Source organism: Pygocentrus nattereri, chromosome 2, assembly GCF_015220715.1.
Source record: "Pygocentrus nattereri isolate fPygNat1 chromosome 2, fPygNat1.pri, whole genome shotgun sequence".
Classification (NCBI taxonomy): domain Eukaryota; kingdom Metazoa; phylum Chordata; class Actinopteri; order Characiformes; family Serrasalmidae; genus Pygocentrus; species Pygocentrus nattereri.
In genome coordinates, this window is record NC_051212.1 from 29,006,364 (window position 1) to 29,026,439 (window position 20,076).

The following is a 20,076-nucleotide window of genomic DNA, read 5'->3' on the forward strand; positions in this document are numbered from 1 at the left end:
AATTGCTTTGTTGGGCTCTTGTGGTCTTAGTACGCTTTCAGGAGTTCAAAAGATGATCTAGTTTAATGGCAAGGTAAATGAGCTGGTCCAAAGTTAGTTTATCATTCTTGCTAGCTAGCTCATTCAGGATGTCGGCGTTTAATCCTTGTTGAAACATTACTAAGAGCTGCCTCATTCCAGCCACTGCTAGCAGCGAGCATTCTAAGTTCCAAGGCGTAATCCACAACAGAATGAGTCCCGTGACGTAACTGGGTTAGGAGTTCTCCGTTAACTTTCCCCTCAGAAGGGTGATCAAAAATTAACTTCAACTCCCTTACAAATTGGGCGCAAGACAAGTGATGCAAATTAGACCAACTAGCAGTGGCCCATTCCAATGCTTTATCCGCTGATCTAGAGATTACAAAGGAAATTTTAGCCTGGTCAGAGCTACGAGGTGAATTATCAAAAAACATGGAACACTGAAGCAAAAAACCTTGACATTTATCGAGATCTCCTTCAAACTTGTCGGGTTTACTGACCGGAAATATGGCTGAGGAAGCCTCTGCTGCAGTGGTAGATAAAACAAAGGTAGCAGTCTGATCAGACAAGCTCATACTCCAGAATTGGCTGGTCATATCCTTCATGCTATTAACCAGCTGAACCAACTGAGCCTGTTGTTCCACCTGTTGATGGGCCAGTGATTGCAGGGAATGGGTTACTCCAGATAACATGTTGATGTCATCCCAGGAGTTGTCCCTGCTCAGTGACAGCCTTCTGTAAGGCTTCCTGATCCTCCGCATGCATGGAGGCGAGATATTCTGTAACGTGCTGACAGAAAAACAGACGCTTGCAGACGTTTGTGATGGTGGTTTAATGAAAACAACCAACCGAAGCAAAAAAGGGGCAAAACACAAAGCGTAGTCAGAGTCCAGGCAAAAAGTCAAAACACACGGTCAAACAGTCAAAATCAGAAAAGAGAACACTCAGTAGTTTCTGGGAAACAATACCTTGCACTGAGACTGACTAAAGCCCGGGCTTTTATACTCTAGACTACCTGTCCTCTGAATAAACACACAGGTGGAAACACTTAAAACTCAGGAGATTGAGAGCGCTGATATGAGCACATGCTAGAGTCCAAAGTCACATGGGAATCCACTGAATTCTGGGTAATGCTGTCTCCTCCATGGTTGGAGTCTGAGTGCGGATGTTCCGTCACATGATCTCCCAGAGTATTCTGAGAGTTGGAGTCTGTATCCTTCATAGAAGGAGCTGAATGTGTGACACATACAAACATGCATACATACACACACACATACACTTTATATATGTACACACACCCCAAAAAACTGTCCGAACATTTGTGCCATCCTTAGAAGTGTATTCAATGTGTGTTAGAGCAACAGCAGCATTATTAGATAAGTATATTTTCTGCAAATGTGAAAAAGTCCACTTCATGTAATGTTTTTTGAACATGTGCGCATGTATTAGTATTTGATCTTAAGCTGAACAGTATATTGTCACTGTTCATGGAAAAACATGTATCTTCATTTTTGTACATTTTTAATTTGCAGCATTAATTGAACTTGATGCCTGTCCTTTATACAGTGTGAAAATCTTCATATTGATGTTTTTGCCCTCTCCTGTAGAGTTGCCATTTTGGAGAGACTTTGGACTGCAATGATATACAGATAAATATTACATAATAGAACAAAAATTAGAAAATTTACTGTGCAATCATTCATTAAAAAAAAAGTAAGCATTCCACTGTCTTCACGAACTTGCACTGTACCTTTAGCAGAAACATCTATGTATATTTTCATTAACAGTCTACCAGTTTCTGACATTTACTAGGAATAATATTTGCCCACTCATGAATGCAGAGTTACTCTAAATTGTTCTGAATTCTGTGTTATGAGTATGCACGCCTTGCAGTTGTATTCTGTTATATGCCAGATGTGTCCATAGCACATTGTTCCAGAAGTCCTGGTTCTTGCCTGGGTACTCATTAATCTTGCCCTAATATTCGTTTAGACAGCAAAAACTTCTTTCTGGCACATCTTCCATGTAGGTCAAATTTGAACCATCTCTTTCTAATGGTAGATGCATGCACTTTGACATTAACAGTGGCAAGAGCTAGCAGCAGATTCTGTGATGGAATTATGTGGTTCTTAGAGACTGCTTTTAGCATTTTACAGTCTGCTCGCAGGTTAAATTTGCGAGGCCAGTCTGGTCTGGCCTGGCCAAGTTAGCAGTGCTTTAAAATCTTGCCTACTTGTAAATGATCTTCAGTGGAATGACTGACTTCCAACTTCCCAGACTCTACAGCCTCTTTAGGTCTCTATTAACCTAGGTATGATAATAGTATGCACTTCAATAATGAAGAGCAAACCATACCAGATATCTGATCTGAGTTTCTCAACAGTACTTCGCATAGGACAGTAGCACAGTATATATGATATTTACACATGTGCAACATCAAGCATGCTCATCATACACAGGCAGCATGGTACTTCAATAAATGTGTCTAGAGTTTCCAAGTCAGTTGAGACAGTAAAAGTTCAAGCAACACAAAACTATTGAAATAAAAATACTCATGACACTTTAAATGCTTTATGATGATGTTGAGGAAAGTTTATGGATGTCTTATGAATGTTTTATGTGGTTGCACCTAACACATAATAGTATCAAAATCTATGAAAACATAAGCGAGAAGAAGCAGTCATGATGTACTTTTGCCATTTGGTGAAAAATTCTCCCAGAGGTTAGGAAGGCTTCATATCTAGCCAGACAATTGGGACACAGCCTGAACTTTACTTTTCTACATTCTTCATACACATCCAGCATAAACATCACTACTGACCAGAGCACTGTGCCCTGAAGTCATACTGGAAATGAAGTCAGACTTTGAAAAGTTCACAACCAGAGCAATAAAATGTTTGGGCTGAACATGATTACCGGGGGACACATCGAAACTACCTCTGTAAAGCAATAAAATACATTTGTGGTTCAGAGTTCTCTTGCTCATGTTTTGATGAATCTACAAATACCACATATATGGAGGTGGGGAGAGCAGCCTAATTTCAGTGAAATAATGACTCTAGTAAAAGTAAAAGGACAAAACTTTCAGGTCAACAAAACAACTTGGTCAAACTGAAATCAAAAATGACCTCAAAAAGCTCAGAGATCTTCAATACTACATAATAGTACATAATCACCTTATTGCAGTTATTTGAGTTGATGTTGAATTTTTCAACTGACCATAATTGTCTAATTTTTACTTTTTCTTTTTTTTTACAGTTAATGTTGAATTTTTACAGTCATGTTTATGGAAACAATAAACTGGGTGTGTTTTCATTCATTGGGTTGATAAATTGGCAAATAAATGTGAATAAAAGAGAGCAAAACATTTTATAGATATACATGATAGATGTTATGAAAACAACAATAGTTCTAACGTCTGATACCTTTAGAGGACAGCAATGAATAATTGATCATTTAAGATCATGTTGCTTCTGTCATCAGTTGTGAGCTATGATGAAACAGCTAATCAGGTCACTTTAGGCTTGTACTGTATTAGTTACAACGAAAACTTGTATGTAACTATTTGTATGGCAATTAATGATCAGCTAAAATTTGGCTAACAGACCTACTTTTCGTCTAAAATGAAATGATAAACCTTAGAAGTGGTGTGTATTACAAATTGCAAAGCACAAATGTAATAACCCTAAAAATGGAATAAGTATCTAAAACATTAATCACTAAAATGTAACCGAGTAAAAGGTTGTAGCACTTCTCACAAACATTAATAGAAGCAATCTGAAAGGTACAAATCCATTCATTTTACTTTAGTACAAACTCTAAACTAGTTACTACTAGTTAAATAAAACTAGTTACTACCCATCTCTGAGCATAAATAAGAATGTATGAATCAACCACAAAGTCTTAAGAGATTGGGAAAAACAATGGAGATATGGGGATATGTGAGAAGGTATTTTAAGCTGGCGGTGCTTAAATTTTAAGCACTGTATGGGTGATATGAGCGATCACATATAGCAAGGTTTCTTTAGTAAAGGAATGATTCTAATTAAAAGTGATGTATATGACATTTTAATCATCTCTTTTCTATATAAAGACATAGTGGTGTAATGGTGTGCTGAGCAGATTTTAAAGTCCTGCGCTGTGAAGCGTTGGCCCTCCCCACGTTTTGTTTTGTCCTCCCCAGACAGTGACACCCATATACCGTACATGCGCAATGTAAGGTGGAACGGGAAAATTTGAAAAGAGGCTTAAGTCCTGAAATGTAGTCTACTCTGCTGCACCTTAAATAGCTGTTGAAAAAGGAGCTGACTTCAGCTTCTTTGCGAGTTGAAATGTATGGAGCACTGAATGGAGGGTGTGTACGTTTTGCTGTTAAGTTCAAACATCAGTAATCATTCTGCAGAATCATATAGTTCCCCTTTAAAACCATAGATAGAATAATTTCATATTAAATGCATGGTGAATTTATTCTACATCAATCTGAAGAACATGTTACATATGGTTCTATATAGAAACCTTGCCAAAATGATTCTAAATTGCACCAAAAAGTGTTTTTCTATTTTCACGAAGTCACAATGTTGGTGCTATATGGAACCATTTTCAAAAACATTCTGTAAGGAACCATTTACACATGAAATGATTTTTTTTTTACCCAACCACTGATGCCCATTGTCTCTCTGCTCTCGTTCTAGATGAACTTCATGCCAATGAACCGAGTGGCGAACAATCGGATTCTTGATCTGTGGCAGGAATAATTGGATTTTGTTCACTTTCCCTCTTTGCACCAACAATCTGCGTGTGATTTAGCAACACACACCCAAAGAGGATAGCAGTTGGTGAAAGAAGCATTTTGGCTTGTTAATTTAAACCGTGCATGGTTAGTGCAGGTTTTGCAATCATATAAATAGAAAAATGCAAACTCCACTCTAACACAAGCACACAGTGCTTTACTATGATCAAATGATTATAATGTTAAGAATGTTTTTTAATTATTATTTTTTACAGAATTCTGGGGGTGCAGCTGCACCTTTGACACCCCCACTTTCTACATCTCTGACTCAATGAAAATTAAAGTCAACAAATCAAGCTTGCTCCAATTGACTTAATTTCTCCATGGAATTCACTGTTTGAGTCAAGCAAGCAGATCACTTTATTGATTAAAGCCCATACTTGGACAACTAGTTTTAATTTCTTAAATAAATTGCTTCATGTACAAAAGTATGGATTTGGAGTTGTTAAAGGAAGCTGCTATGGTACACTATAGCTGACTGCACCAAATCAATTCCCCACTGAACAGAGGCTTGTGCTGATTTCAGATGCTGGGTTTGCACTTCAGCATGGAGCCATATGGGCCAGAGCAAGAGTCAGTCCTACTGGTTAACCTCAGAGCGCTGATGATGGATTATTACTGGGAGTATAAGACCCCATGAAAAAATTCTGCAGCGTGTCAGGCTTTTTGCAGCACGGCACAATGAGGCAGATTCTATTACCTTCTGTTTGTTAACTCAAATCAAACCAAATTTATTTGTATAGCACTTTTTACAATGGATGTCACAAAGCAGCTTTACAGAATTTCGGAAAAGACAAAGTTTCAACAGGACTGTAAGAATGTACCCGGTGGGTAAGCCAGGGGCAACAGTGGCAAGGAAAAACTCCCTCAGAACTGAGGAAGAAACCTTGGGAGGAACTCATCCTCCTCTGGTCAAACTACCTACAAGTGATTATATTACTAATATTATATATATATAATATTAATATTATAATAGCAGTAATATTGGTATTAGGAATAGCTAGGAGTCCATGAGAATATCAGTGTAGGGTGGGCAAAAAAAAAGGGTTAACTGATTTGAAAGCTAACAAAAGACATTAAGAGCAAAACGAAACATGGTTAGCAACTGAAGTCTATGCTAGATCATTCAGTTCAGTGCAAGGTGGAAAACTAAGGCAATGTAAATCTAGTTCAATAAGGAATAAACCAAAGCACTTGATGTATGTGCTCCAGAACATTGATTAGATTGGAACACCATGGCCTATGTAAAATCAATCACCAGTTGTAGAAGCACTGGAATAGCCAAGAACTTAAAATCTGTAATTATATAATACAATGTTTAGTCAGTTACAACCTATGCTATAATTATGAGTCTGGACAGTTTCATTTTTCCACACTTGAACATTTTCTCCTGACTCCAGCTTGAATTTACAACTTCCCATTTCCTCCTGGCATTCATCAGATTTCACAGTGTTCCTCTTGATCCATTATGTACCTCAGTCCGGGCAAATGAAGAAATTCTGCATGAGCCTGGGGTCTCTGATAGGAGAACTGTGTATGATTTAAAACTTTACTGATCCATAGAGACTGCTGTACTTTAGCATAGGCAAGGTAATGATCTATTCTCAGTCATGACCACCTGCCTGTGGCATTAACAGCAGTTAGAGGAAAACACTGGAGAGCACAGGGCACTGCCCTAAGGAGCCACAACTCAAGCGCCAGTCAGCTTTATAGAGGAAAAAAAATAAATAAAAATTACAGCTCAAAATGATGCGGCAGAATATTTGGATCATTTCATTATGGGCAATGCCTGGGTATATACAACTTATTGAAAGGACAAAATCATGAAAAACTTTGAATTAATCATGGTTGCAATGTCACCATCAGGCACATGCCTAGTTAACCCTCTGAGGTTCCAATATCTGCCAATAATGAAATCACTATTTGGTTATCCATTGCATTTCATTACAAGAAAGAAGCTATTTCTAAATAATTTTGAAGTGTATTCTTCTGCATGATACTACATTTCTGTTCATCAATTCCATCATCTAAGTTATGGCTCCGCATTAACTTCAGTCAAAATTTATTGATCCTTTTTGGGCATTGTTTTTATCCTTTTTCCATGGTTAACCAGACATTAGAGTTATTGGAGTGGAAAGTGTGCAAAAACGTTTAAAATGGTGTACTGTTCCTGGCTACCATGAAGCAAATGTGTAACTGTAGCCATTCAAAGGATTGTTTTGGAGATGTAGATTTTGTTATGAACTTTTGTTTTCCCCTAAATATCGTCACAGACTGGCTTGATTGAAGCATAGACTGAAGAAATCAGGTCATTTATCAGTCTTAAAAGGAACCATATCTAAAGCAGCCTGTTTAATTAATGAGATAAAGAGAGGTTGAAGAATGGTAAAAATAGAGCAAATCACAGCTGCTTTTGGTAGACCAACCTAAATGGACATCAGGGGTGAAAATACCTGACAATTGTAGGATATGGGTCTTATAAACATCGGCAAATACACTTACTGTTGCCCTCTAACTACACTAATTGATGGCTAAAAGCCAACTGATGTTCAAGCCTTTATTTACTTCCAAATTTCAGGCCAAATGGTGCTTACCAAAAAGGTTGCCTAACCTCATACTGTGGAAAAAATTAATTCAGCTGCACATTTCACTGCTTTTGGCAGTGAAAACTGCTGCACAGTCCATCTGCTTGTGACTTAGGAAAATGAGGAAAAATTTGACCAGCAGTTGACAGAGTGTGCAGGTGTTCTAGAATTTAAAAACTTAGGATCACATCTGTTCTACTCACAAATCACACTTACAAAAACAGGTACACACACACACACACCCACACACCAAATCTCCAAAACACTCATTCCCAGCACAGAGTTGCAGCAGTAAATCATTGACCGAGCTTCCTGTGCCAAATGAACATATAAGGAACATGTACACTGTGAGTGCTTCACTTTGTTCAGGATCTGCAAGACGGTTTATCTGGAAGCCTGACAAAAACAAAACAAAAAAAGGATTCTGTGCATACACCAACAGGCCAATCCACTTTAAATTTTACAGAGAGAAGAGCATGAACTTATGGATTGTTTGTAGGTTTTGTGAACCATGCTTAGAAAACTTTACTAACATTAATATGTAATAACAAAAGCAACAGCAAGTGGAAAGCTACAGTTTCCATAAAGAGTCTCCACTGTATGAACAAGAAGGGGAGCAATTGACTCTGTGTGTACACACGTGTATGTATATGTGTATATGTAGAGAGAGAGAGAGAGAGAGAGAGAGAGAGAGAGAGAGAGAGAGAGAGAGAGAGAGAGAGAGAGAGAGAGCGAGAGCGCTATTAGTATGGAGAACTGAAATGTAATCACTACACTGGAAAAACTTTCATAGTGACTCCTTGAATACATGCCAAATGAAACGCAAACACTATTACACCTCTTTACTGAAAAACACCACACAAGGATTTTCTGAATTCATGTCAGAACTGAACAATCCACCATGAAAAGTAATTAATACACAGTTATACTGCTTTCCACTGAGCAGTACTACAAACATATATACCTAATTGAAATGTAATCGAAAAGAGAAAATAGTGAAAAGCAATGAGCATGTGATACCTGTGTACAAACAAAAACATGCACCAAAAAGTGCTTAAATGAAAGTAAGATTCATAACATTGTCTTAACGCCATTTGAAGAGCTACACTGTGAAAAGCTATAAAGCTGTGTACTGATTACATTTTAAGGTGGATTGTTCAACTTTTGCATGAATTCATCATTTTGTTTTTCCAATGTAAATTTTACTGTTCTGTTTTTCACCAAAGGGGTCAAGAAAACCTTAACTCTGGAAGTTAATGGATACTTTTTCTAAGCAGTTATCAAGATTTTCTTTTGCTTCCTTCATTACATTTTAACATTTTATAAAGGGGAGCTTGCAAATTAAAACTTTATTAACAAGTCAAAAACGGAAATACTAATATTAATTATTGAGTAACAATTAAATTCTCCATAAAGATCAAATTAGACCTATGACAAATTAGATTGATCCTGATCAACCCCACAAAACAATGAGATTAATGATTTATAATTTTACCACTGTAAATAAATACATACATACTGTATAATCACTCATTTTTGCAATTTTAAGAAAACGTGTCGCTCATTACTGTGCTTGCCCACTATATTAAGGCCAGTCAAAATGCTTTGAAATGTCATGTTTTATTGTCTATTTCCCCCCATTCCCCTTTATTTCTAAGTAAGCAACCTCTAACCTAAGATCCTAACTAAACAAGAACTGACATTACACCAATCTTCCAATTTACTTGTGGCTCCTTTTGCTTTTTGCTTGTGCTCTCCAAGCCAATAAGAGACACTCTGTCCAGTTCTCTCAGACAGGACAGATGTCTTGTTTGCTAAGCTCCAAATGCAAGTCCAAGGCAAGAAACATGGAAAACAGATCTGTTTATCTTCTGAACTAGACAGACAGACAAGTAAATTGAGAGAATTCAGGAAAACAAATGAATGGAGTTTGAAAGGCCAGTAAAATAATAATGGCCCTGTTACCTGCAGTGTAACTCTCACTGTGTTAGTTAGCTATTCTGTGTGTTCTTATGCATATTCAGAGGTTCTGAAAGGGGGTCGGGGTTTTACAGCAGAGATGTGCAAGAGGAGGGAGCTGCCAAAAGCCAAACACTAATGAAGCACAGATGGTCACTGGACACACAGGACAGGTCCCGCTTTCCTTACTGTTAAAAAGCACTGACAAAACACACAAACGCACACACCTCTAGCTTCTCAGTGGAAAAGAGAGAGAGATAGGGCACTGAAATCTGCATAAAGCATCACAATCACCTTGAATATGTTATAAAAAAGAAAAGGGGTAGGGCAGAAACTATCATCAATTCAATGTATATTTCGATCACTCAAAATGAGATATCTTCTGTTAAAGTCAAAGCTGAATTTGAAGTTTTAAGTTATGGCATCTGCACTTTTTTTTTTTTTTGCTAAAGCTGAAGGAACAAAAACACTTCAGTTCTGCACACCAGCAACAGTACTTTTGATTGATTGTTGCAAATAAACCTAAATCACATCTTTACCCTCTGTGCTTAAACCTATTAATTTCAGGAAGAAATAAAAGGAAAGTTTAGTGAGACCAGCTGTGGAATACAAGTTGTGTAAAGCATGAAGTTGTGTAAAGCATAAATAAAAACAGAATACGATGATTTGCAAATCATTTTCAACCTATATTCAATTGAATACACTACGAAGACAAGATATTTAATGTTCAAACGGATAAACCTTATTGTTGTTTGCAAATATTCACTCATTTTGAATTTGATGTCTGCAACATGTTCCAAAGATGTTGGGACAGGGGCATGTTTACCACTGTGTTACATCACCTTTCCTTTTAACAACACTCAATAAGCGTTTGGGAACTGAGGACACTAATTGTTGAAGCTTTGTAGTTGGAATTCTTTCCCATTCTTGCTTGATGTACAACTTCAGTTGCTCAACAGTCCGGGGTCTCCGTTGTCGTATTTTGAGCTTCATAATGCACCACTTCAATGGGAGACAGGTCTGGACTGCAGGCAGGCCAGTCTAGTACCCGCACTCTTTTACTATGAAGCCACGCTGTTGTAACAAGTGCAGAATGTGGCTTGGCATTGTCTTGCTGAAATAAGCAGGACGTCCCTGAAAAAGACGTTGCTTGGATGGCAGCATATGTTGCTCCAAAACCTGTATGTACCTTTCAGCATTAATGGGGCCTTCACAGATGTACAAGCTACCCATGCCATGGGCACTAACACACCCCCACACCTTCAGAAATGCTGGCTTTTGAACTTTGCGCTGATAACAATCCGGACAGTCCTTTTCCTCTTTGGCCCGGAGGACACAAAGTCAATGATTTCCAAAAACAATTTGAAACGTGGACTCGTCAGACCACAGGACTTTTCCACTTTGTGTCAGTCCATCTCAGATGAGCTTGGGCCCAGAGAAGCTGGCGGTGTTTCTGGGTGTTAGTTAGTTCAATACTGATCATCACTCCCTCTTTGAGAAACATTGGCTAATTAATAGCTCATAAACATTTCTGTAAAACCAACTAATGAACTGTAAAATAATATTTAGTAAACTAGATATTCAAATTATACCACTATGTTTTTTTAGGAAACTAGAAAGTGAACCCCACTTTTATTATAAACTGAGGAATTTCTTAGCTGTTTTTACTATACCAGCTGAAGCAGAATGTGTTACCATAGAGACTGAGTGGGCAGACCCTGCTGCATCGCAGTATTCCATTGGCTGATTGGCAGTAGGCTGGACTTGGAGTGCATACATCAGCTTAGTTCAGCCGCATGCTGTAGATGTGTACATAACTATACATCTATCTCTATAAAAACAATTGCCTAGAATTGCCCGTCACCACCCATGACTGTAACAAACACAGAACAATAACCATTTGCAGAATTACTGGATGACTTTAACCAAATATCTTTCATTCTAGATCCTTGATATCCCTCTAGCAGAAACGACTTGGCTTCCTCTCATGTAACCGAAGCAAATGACCACCTATAAAGGCCACTGGAGAGCAGAGAGTCTGGACTCAAAGTTGTAAAGTGCTGTGTAATGACAGTGCAGAATTCTTTATATGCCATTACCCCATCCGCAGAGTCAAAGCCACCACTCTTCCTTTTAGAGCTGCCTATGGGATGGTTAAACAGACAAGCCCTGATGTTTTATGAAGAGAATATCTCACTGCTTGTGGAAACAATCATATTCTTTAAAAGGTACTGATTCATTTTTTTTGATGGATTGTATATATAAGGAATGCCTGGCCAAAAGGCAGAAAAGACCTCTATAAACTGCAATCAGGTAGGATGCATTGTTTAAAAAAAAAGAAAAAGAAAAATCAATTGTCAGTGTTTGTGTAGTCTTACATGATGGATCTATGTATTTGTTGTACACAAAGTTTTCTTACATTTAAACCACAAATTGGTCCTTTTAGATTTCATAATAGCAACATCTATTGCACTAGTAAAGAATGAATATCTTGTACCCCTATTATTACTGTTTTCCTTCTTCTGTGACCAGACACAATCATCTTGACAGTCAGCATATAAAAGTCTGCCCATACCATACATATTTACATTGCCTTTAATTAGGCAGCAACAAACTGACACAGGTCTGCTCTTCCACACAGCCCTTTTAAGATAAAGCCAAGGAAAGAAAACTAGGCTAAAATTAGGTGTGTGGTTATTAAGGATATTATGGAGATGAGACAAATTCAGACTGTGCTGAACAAAGTAAACATGGAGTCTAAATAATCCAAACTACAAAAGGCCCTTTACAGAAAAAAAATTCTAAACTACAAATTGATGAATAATGTATAAGTGCACCTACGCCCTATGAATAAACATGCAACACTGGTGCTGGATTTGTAGGGATACATTATTCTACATCTAGCTCACTAATTAAACTTGAAGAAAAATGATGATGGAGCACATTCAGTCCACACTGTTTTTGATGAAAACAATGAAATTCAAACTGGTAACTTGAGCCTCAGGCATCCACTTTCAAAGCCAAGTGACCTTGTGTCGCATTTCCAAAGACGTACGTTGGAAATTACTATTGCTTCGTTGTCTGCAACACAGTCATACAGAAGGTGTTCAATAAAGAGGTTTAGGCTGTCTAGTAGAACAATAAGTAAAACATGATGTAGCCCTAAATGTAACTAATAAAATGAAAGCACTCCAACTGACAAAAAGCAGCAAATCCTTTGAGATCAATTTTGTGCTCACAATAGATTTTCTCACTGAAATTGAGTCATTTTTTCCTACTTAGAATCAAGACTGAGCACAGACATGAGAGGCATTTTAAGCAGACAAGCCTTCCCATAGAACAATCTGTGGTCTAGGTTTTTGCATTTTGATCTGCTTTAAATTTTTTAAAACTGCATAATTAAATTGTTAAGATGTAAACAAAGTCATTCAGAGTGGTTTGATATGAAATATGTCTTTGTAGAGAAACTTACATACTCTGAATTCTTTACAGTGGTGATGGTAGGAACTAGGGGCCATTATGTCTACATAACACATTATCCATATAGTGGTAAATCCAAAAAATTTCTTTAGGTAATATATTGCCTTACAACTCCCTGCATATAATTCTCTGCAAAAAAGGATATTTTAGCCAAAAGCTTAATCACAAAACTACATCTCAGGCATCAGGCAGCATATTCATAACCATTTCATGTCATAACGTTCCATAAAGGAGCTTATAGAGGCAGACACTTGGTTCGTATCACCACTAATGCGAACCATTCGGACTAAGTTTGTCTTGAACAGAACATTTCACATAAAAACCACTCTGAATACTTTTGCTTACACCTTAACTATGTAGAACTGTTCAAAATTGGATAGAATTACCCTTTAAGTCTAATAAACATGCTATCGTAACCCATGTATTAACAATAAAAGGTCCCTGTACTGTGATCAAAGCTCTCTGTTTCTCTCTCTTGTGAGACTGATGTCAAATTCCACTTATAGTTTCTTCTTAATGGGGATCAATACTCTGAGATAAGATGAAGGGCCATTAAACTGAACATATTACTGTTCCACACCTTTCTAAAGCAGATGTGGTCAATGTCTTCTGGTGAATTGAATCCAGCCACTCAGAACCTGCCCTTAATGTTAGTCCCTGGAATGGACAGCCGTTAGTTTCCATTAAGCTCCTTTAATTAACAGACCAGAACATTCCCAATTACACTTCCACAAAGCGTGAGCCAGCCTTCTACCGTCTCTCTGATTATAGCTAAAGCCACCTGAGGGGATGCACAGAAACGTAAGTGGAAAGGTCATGTCAGCTGCCACCTATAACCACTGGCCTAAATTAGAGACTGGTAAAAGCACAAGGAGAGCACATTGTCCTGTACACTGCCTGAACTTCAGCTTAGCTGCTTGCCTACTTTACAGACAACACATTTAAATCTGCTCTGTGATATTACAACAATTCATCATACATAATATGTACATATTGGGGCACTCAAACACAATCATTCTTTAATATTGTAATATGTAAAAATGTACACTGTGTGTGTAAGAAAGCACTGTTCTACACTCTTAAAAGATGGTTCTTCATAGGTTCCTTAAGTAAGGAAAATTGTTCTATGTAGAACCATTATGAAAAGTGTTCTATATAGCACCAAAAAATGTTCTTCTATTGTTATAGTGTCAAGCTTGACACAACTGAACATACACTACTCACAAAAAGTTAGGGATATTTGGCTTTCAGGTGAAATTTATGGAAAACGTAAAAAGTTCACGCTACAGTGATATAATATCATGAAAGTAGGGCGTTTAAGTAGAAGCATGCAATGATGATTTCCTCATTTCAAACAATTTATTGAAACAAAAGCAAACAGTGGTGGGAATACCCCAACAAAAAATGTCAATGACTCAATAACTTGTGATGTGCCCTTGAGCATCAATTACAGCTTGACAATGTCGTCTCATGCTGTTCACAATTCAACTCATTGTCTGCTGAGGCATGACATCCCACTTTTCTTGAAGGGTGGCCCTCAGGTCATTGAGGTTCTGGGGTACAGAGTTACGAGACTCTACACGGTAACTCAGCTGATCCCATAGGTTTTCTATGGGATTCAGGTCTAGAGAAAGTGCAGGCCACTCCAGTCTCCAGCAGCCGTTCCCTAATGATATGACCTCGATGAGCTGGAGCATTGTCATCCATGAAGATGAAATGAGGCCTGTGTTGTTCATGCAGAGGCACAATGACTGGATTAATGATGTTATTCAGTAGTATGGGCTTGTCACTGTACCATTCACAAAGTGTAAGGCAGTTCTGTATTGACGAGACACACCTGCCCACACTGTAACACCACCACCACTTTGCCGTTAAGCTCCTTGTTAGAGAACAGCAGGTTGTGCAAAAAGTACTGAAACACTGAACAGTTGCAATCAAAAGTTTAGATAAGGTCATATTAAGTTCACCTGTAAAGGTTAGAGTGCATTTTAGGCTCATCCTGAAATTTCACCCGAAAGCCAAATATCCCTAGCCTTTTGTGAGTAGTGTGTATATATATCACCTTTTTGGTGCTACATATAATCCTAACATTCCTTAGCTTCATCTAAATTTTTTTTAGCTCAAAAACAGCTTGTGCATAGTTAGTTGGCTTAGTCTATTCCATCATATCAATACGAGTAAACGAGTGACATAGCTGTGATCTGTAGTATCTGCTGTGCATTTTGTTAGGTGTATGGTGGCTTTTAGATGGCCACAGTAGTCCTTCCATGCTTTGGACTAAACAGATCATCACTGCCCCCTGGAGGTCTCCATCGTGGCTCATAAATATGGGAACAAATAACATTAGAAAGAAACTATCGCCATATCGAATTACTTACTATTTGAAGTTTAACCTTTATGACGATTTAAAAAAATTTAAATTCTGAATATATGTCTAATATGGTGAAAATGTCCAAGCTATGAGGTTATAGTTTTGGCCTACTGATCATTCTTAGATGTAGTGTAATAGAACAATGCTCTTACAACACTCCAGCGTCTACTGGGCATTAAAAACTGAACCCCACCTATGTCTACTGCTAAAAAAAAAAAAAAAAAAAAAAAAAAAAGGTCAAATGCAAGAATCACTTGCAAGACTGCTGACCAAGATTTTAGCAGAACTGTTAATCTATTAATTAGATAATAGATAACCTCTTAATTATCTACCTACTACTTCATGATATTAAAAAAAAAAACAAACAAACAAAAAAAACAATATGACTAAGGCAGAAGTAAAAAAGAAAAAGGTCTTATGCTTTAGCTCCTGACAGCCCATTACCATGGCTCATCTGCTGAGGTTCATCAGCATCTGCAGGCTAAAGTTCAGACTCAAGCTCTGTCGGAGGCTCGTGAATCGCGCACAAGGACATGTCTGAGACAAAGGCCAGGAGAAAGGGGTCCGTCGCCATCATGCCCACAATGTTCCCTCCACTAATGGCTGGCGCCACTGTTAATCTGACATAAGCACCCTCTGTATTCCTGAGTCACTAAGGACCATGGTGTGTGTATGCGTGTGCGCGTGTGTACACACACTGAAGTGCACAGCTGAGGTGGGCAATATTTATCTTCACTGACACACTAATTAGTTCTCCCAGTCCTCAGTGAGCGCTATGAAACAATGGCTGTGCTAAGATCCACATTGCTGAGACGCACAAATCAAGTAGGTGTTGTAGGACCATTTATGCCTGGTCAGGGATCAGTGAGATTGCTTTGTTGATAATGTCTGAAATATAAACTGGGAGACATTTAGTCTCTCTGTTATCAATTAGGAGATAATGACTAGCCATTGCACCTATCCTAGCCCCGCGTTTAAAGAGTGTAACTAAATGGAGAAATTGTTAGTGACTCATTACTGTAGGTGTGTTTCCCACAGTTTCCAGCAAATATTAAACTCTGTTTCAGTAATAAATTCCACCTGCTATTTTGAATTTCCAATCTCTCTTTATTCTTTAGAATGGAATATCCTTTAAAATAGACATATGTAAATGACCTCTATTCTGATTGGCTGTGTTGTACTGTGACAGTTCAAAAAGTCCCAGTCTGGGATGAAATACTCCATCATAAATGGGCAGAGCTAAACTGCTGGAGAATAGGCAGATACACTATATGGCCAAAAGTAAATGGACAGTTGACCATGAGCTTGTTAAACATTCCAAAATCATGGGCATTAAAATGGAGTTGGGCCCACTTTGAAGCAATAACAGCCTCCACTCTTTTAAATAGGCTTTCCAGAAGATTTTTTTTATGTCTGTGGACATGTGTGCCCATTAAGTGAAAATAGCATTCAACGGCTGATGTTGGACAAGAAGGCTAGGCTCACAAAAGACATTCCAATTCATCTTAAAAAGGTGTTCATCAGTGGTGCTGAGGTCTGGGCTCTGTGCAGACCACTTGAGTTCCTCCACACCAAACTCATCAAACCATGTATTTGTGGACCTTGCTTTGTGCACAGGGGCACAGTCATGCTGGAATCAACCGACACAAACCACCGACACAAACCTGGTAGGATATAATTGTCTAAAATCTCTTTAGATGCAGTAGCATTAACATGAAGTTGAATCTACACTACTTGATTATTTTTGCCCAATTTTAAAACTCTGCCCCCTCCAACAAATTTTCCTAATTTGAAGCAATTTTACAAGTCAGGAGCTTGATCTGAAGCGTTTGATTGCATGAATGATCTGGTAGAGGAAAAAGATGAAGACAGATTTGCATGCATTCTACTACATGAGCAGTGGACAGCAAAGACAGAAGAGCTGCTTATTAAGGTAAACACATGACTCTTTACAGTTTCAGTAGGCAGTTCACAGAAGATCATTTTCTCCAAGTTTGACTGTGATATCTGAGTTTTAACTTGGTTTCACATATGGAAAGTATAGAAATTGACTAACATTTTACACTTGAGATTGTTAGCACCCAATCTTTTCCAAATTTTTTTTGCATGCATAAACATTTACATCTAGACATCTCAAGTCACTTAATCTTTGAAGCAGGGGGTAGATGAGGTCAATATGACTATGTAACAGATGTATTACATCTCAGTGGTCCTTTCTGAGTATTTCATTAGTATCATCTTTACTTCTATTGAACTGCATGTATTATATAAAAAAAAAAGAAAAAGAAAGAAAGAAAGAAAGAAAGAAAGAAAGAAAGAAAGAAAGAAAGAAAGAAAGAAAGAAAGAAAGAAAGAAATTTAGGCCTGTAATCAACAGCAAATGTGTTGTGGTAGCCATTTTATTCATATTGTGGCACTCCATTTTCTGTTTGTGGTTTTCTGTTCTGTTCATTTCAACTTCATAAAAGCTCATTTAAAATATAGATATAGAGATTGCGGGTGTATTGAACATTAGTCTAAAATATCAGAGTTTCAAACATTACTTAATTTTGACACTACTATAATTATTTTCTTAATGAATTCATAAAATCAAATCATCTTGAAACATCATATTCAACTTTGTTTCTTTGAATAATCATGAATCTGAGTTAAATACTGCTGTCAGCACCTGGCCTCTTACTGTGTGAATGGAAATCCTACCAGTCAATATCACGCCGCTTCACAGCATCTAGTAAATCGAAGCTGAGACCAAAACAAACTGCCACAATACACCATGTCAAAAAACTGAAATGGCTATTAGGCTATGAACAAGCAATTGATTTTTCAAGTTTCATGAAAAATTTCTCAGAACATGAAGTTATGAATCTACATATTTCCAGCAGATGGCAGCCGTTGATTGACTAAGTTGGTCGACTAAGAAAACAAACAGCTCTGCTTAATGGCTTCAGGCAGGAAGCTAAAAAGCTGCAGCTGAAATTCAGCTCACCTTGTTGAACGCTGTTCTTTCTGTCTACTGATGTGACAATGTTTATTACTGAAAACTAGCTTATAAAGAATATTGGAAGGCGAAAAAGTGGTCTTTTTGGTCCCTTTGCGAACCAGGTCTAAAGGCTGGTTTTTAGGATGTTGGGACAAAAACAAAAGGTGTAGAACCTCTACATTATGTGCAGGTTCTTTAAAATTCAAGAAGGTTCTTCACACTCAGACCATTTACAAAAAGAAACCATCCAAGTTCTTTATGGCACCAGCCCTCAGGTATTATCCATATATTTGCTCTGTCCTGGTGTTGGGAGTTCAAGCAAAAATGTGGAGCATCTGGGGGTCCCTGAGAACCACTGCTTTAGGGAACCAAAAGTAGGTGTTCTGGAGCATCACTCCAGAAAACCTTTTTGGTACCTTTTTATTTAAGTGCATATATCACATTTTGATTGCATCCATTTAGCTAATTACTGCACGTGGTCTATAAAATGTGTGGATTTTGTAAAGTGATTATGAAGGAGCTGACATTGGGTGGCTGGGTTTTCTAGCACCTAGCTTTCAGTGGGAGGGATGGAGATGTTTCAAAGATGTTTGCTTTATGCGTGAAGGGTGAAACCTGACTGAGAAAACAAACTGCTCTGCCTGACGACTTCGGGCAGGAGGCTAAAAGCACCAGCTGAGCTTCGCCACACCTTGGCATGCAGCACCCGTGCTGTCTAATGATGTTAAATGACCCATTTAAATGAAACACTACAGCTATGACACAGAATAACCTGGAAAGCTGGCAGTACATTGCTTCAAAAGCTCTGGGTTTTAGATATATAATATATAATCTATAATGTATAAAATGCAATATAGGGTATAATGGTTTCTTACAATTTAATCAACACAAAGTACTTTAAAGACTCTAGTCTCAAGTCAAAATATATAATGAAGAGATGTTTTTGTTGCATTTAAGGTAAATGCATTGGGATTTATTTAGGATCCTGTATGTTAGGCTAAATGATCTCTGTACTTTTGTTTTATTGTACTGTAGATGTAATACACTGTGGATTACACTATGTGTACACTAAATGTGAACCTCAGAAGGGCTTAGAGGCTAAAATCATTTAGGTTCATTAGCTTGTAGGTCTCACAAAACCTCATCATATACAACACTACTGTACTGTATTAAATGTTGTATTCATACAGTTGATGTAGGTTGATGCTATCAAGCCAAAAGTACTTTGTTTATGCAGTGGACTAACCTCTCTGGAACATTATGGAGTGGAAACTCGAAGCATGGGTTGAAGAGGGCTGGGAAAAAGGTGTGATTAAATCAATTATTTACAACAGTTCTTGAGATACAGTACTTTTAAGTGTGGGAAAAGGCCCCAGCTTGCCAACATCTCTCACCTACTCTCATAACATCAGTTAAAACACTTGGAACCTTTTTCCAAAACACTTCTCTGTCATTGTGTCTTGCCAGTAGCTTTGTAAATTAGACTTTCCTTATCTCCCTCCTCTTCATATCTCAAGCAAATTTACCTATATATTTACATATTATACCCAGTTCAAATCAAAAACCTTGCTCTCTGGATTTCAACAAACCGGCGGCAACTAAAAAAAACCCAACTACAGCCATCAACATCGATTATGATAGGGACAGAGTAATATACCTATTATTCTGCCAGTTAATCAAATAACTATAAGTTCCACACATGTTTTTTGAATAACTATAACTGCAATGAAAGAGTGTCAGTGGTTTAATGTAAAATTGTAGAAACACTCAATGACTCTTCAATGACTTCTTCCCACAGCAGTAGAACAAAGACCTGCAATGTCTACAACACAAAGAGTCATTTTATTTACTATGTAAATCGGTCAGAAAACCTGCACATCACAATGCTGAAACT

At 37.7% G+C, this 20,076-nt stretch overlaps 1 protein-coding gene across 10 annotated transcripts in view; it reads right to left on the reverse strand.

Moving 5' to 3' along the window:
- The window catches only part of kcnip4 (Kv channel interacting protein 4), a 211,250-nt gene that overhangs the window by 34,935 nt on the left and 156,239 nt on the right, over positions 1-20,076 (reverse strand). The window lies entirely within an intron of this gene.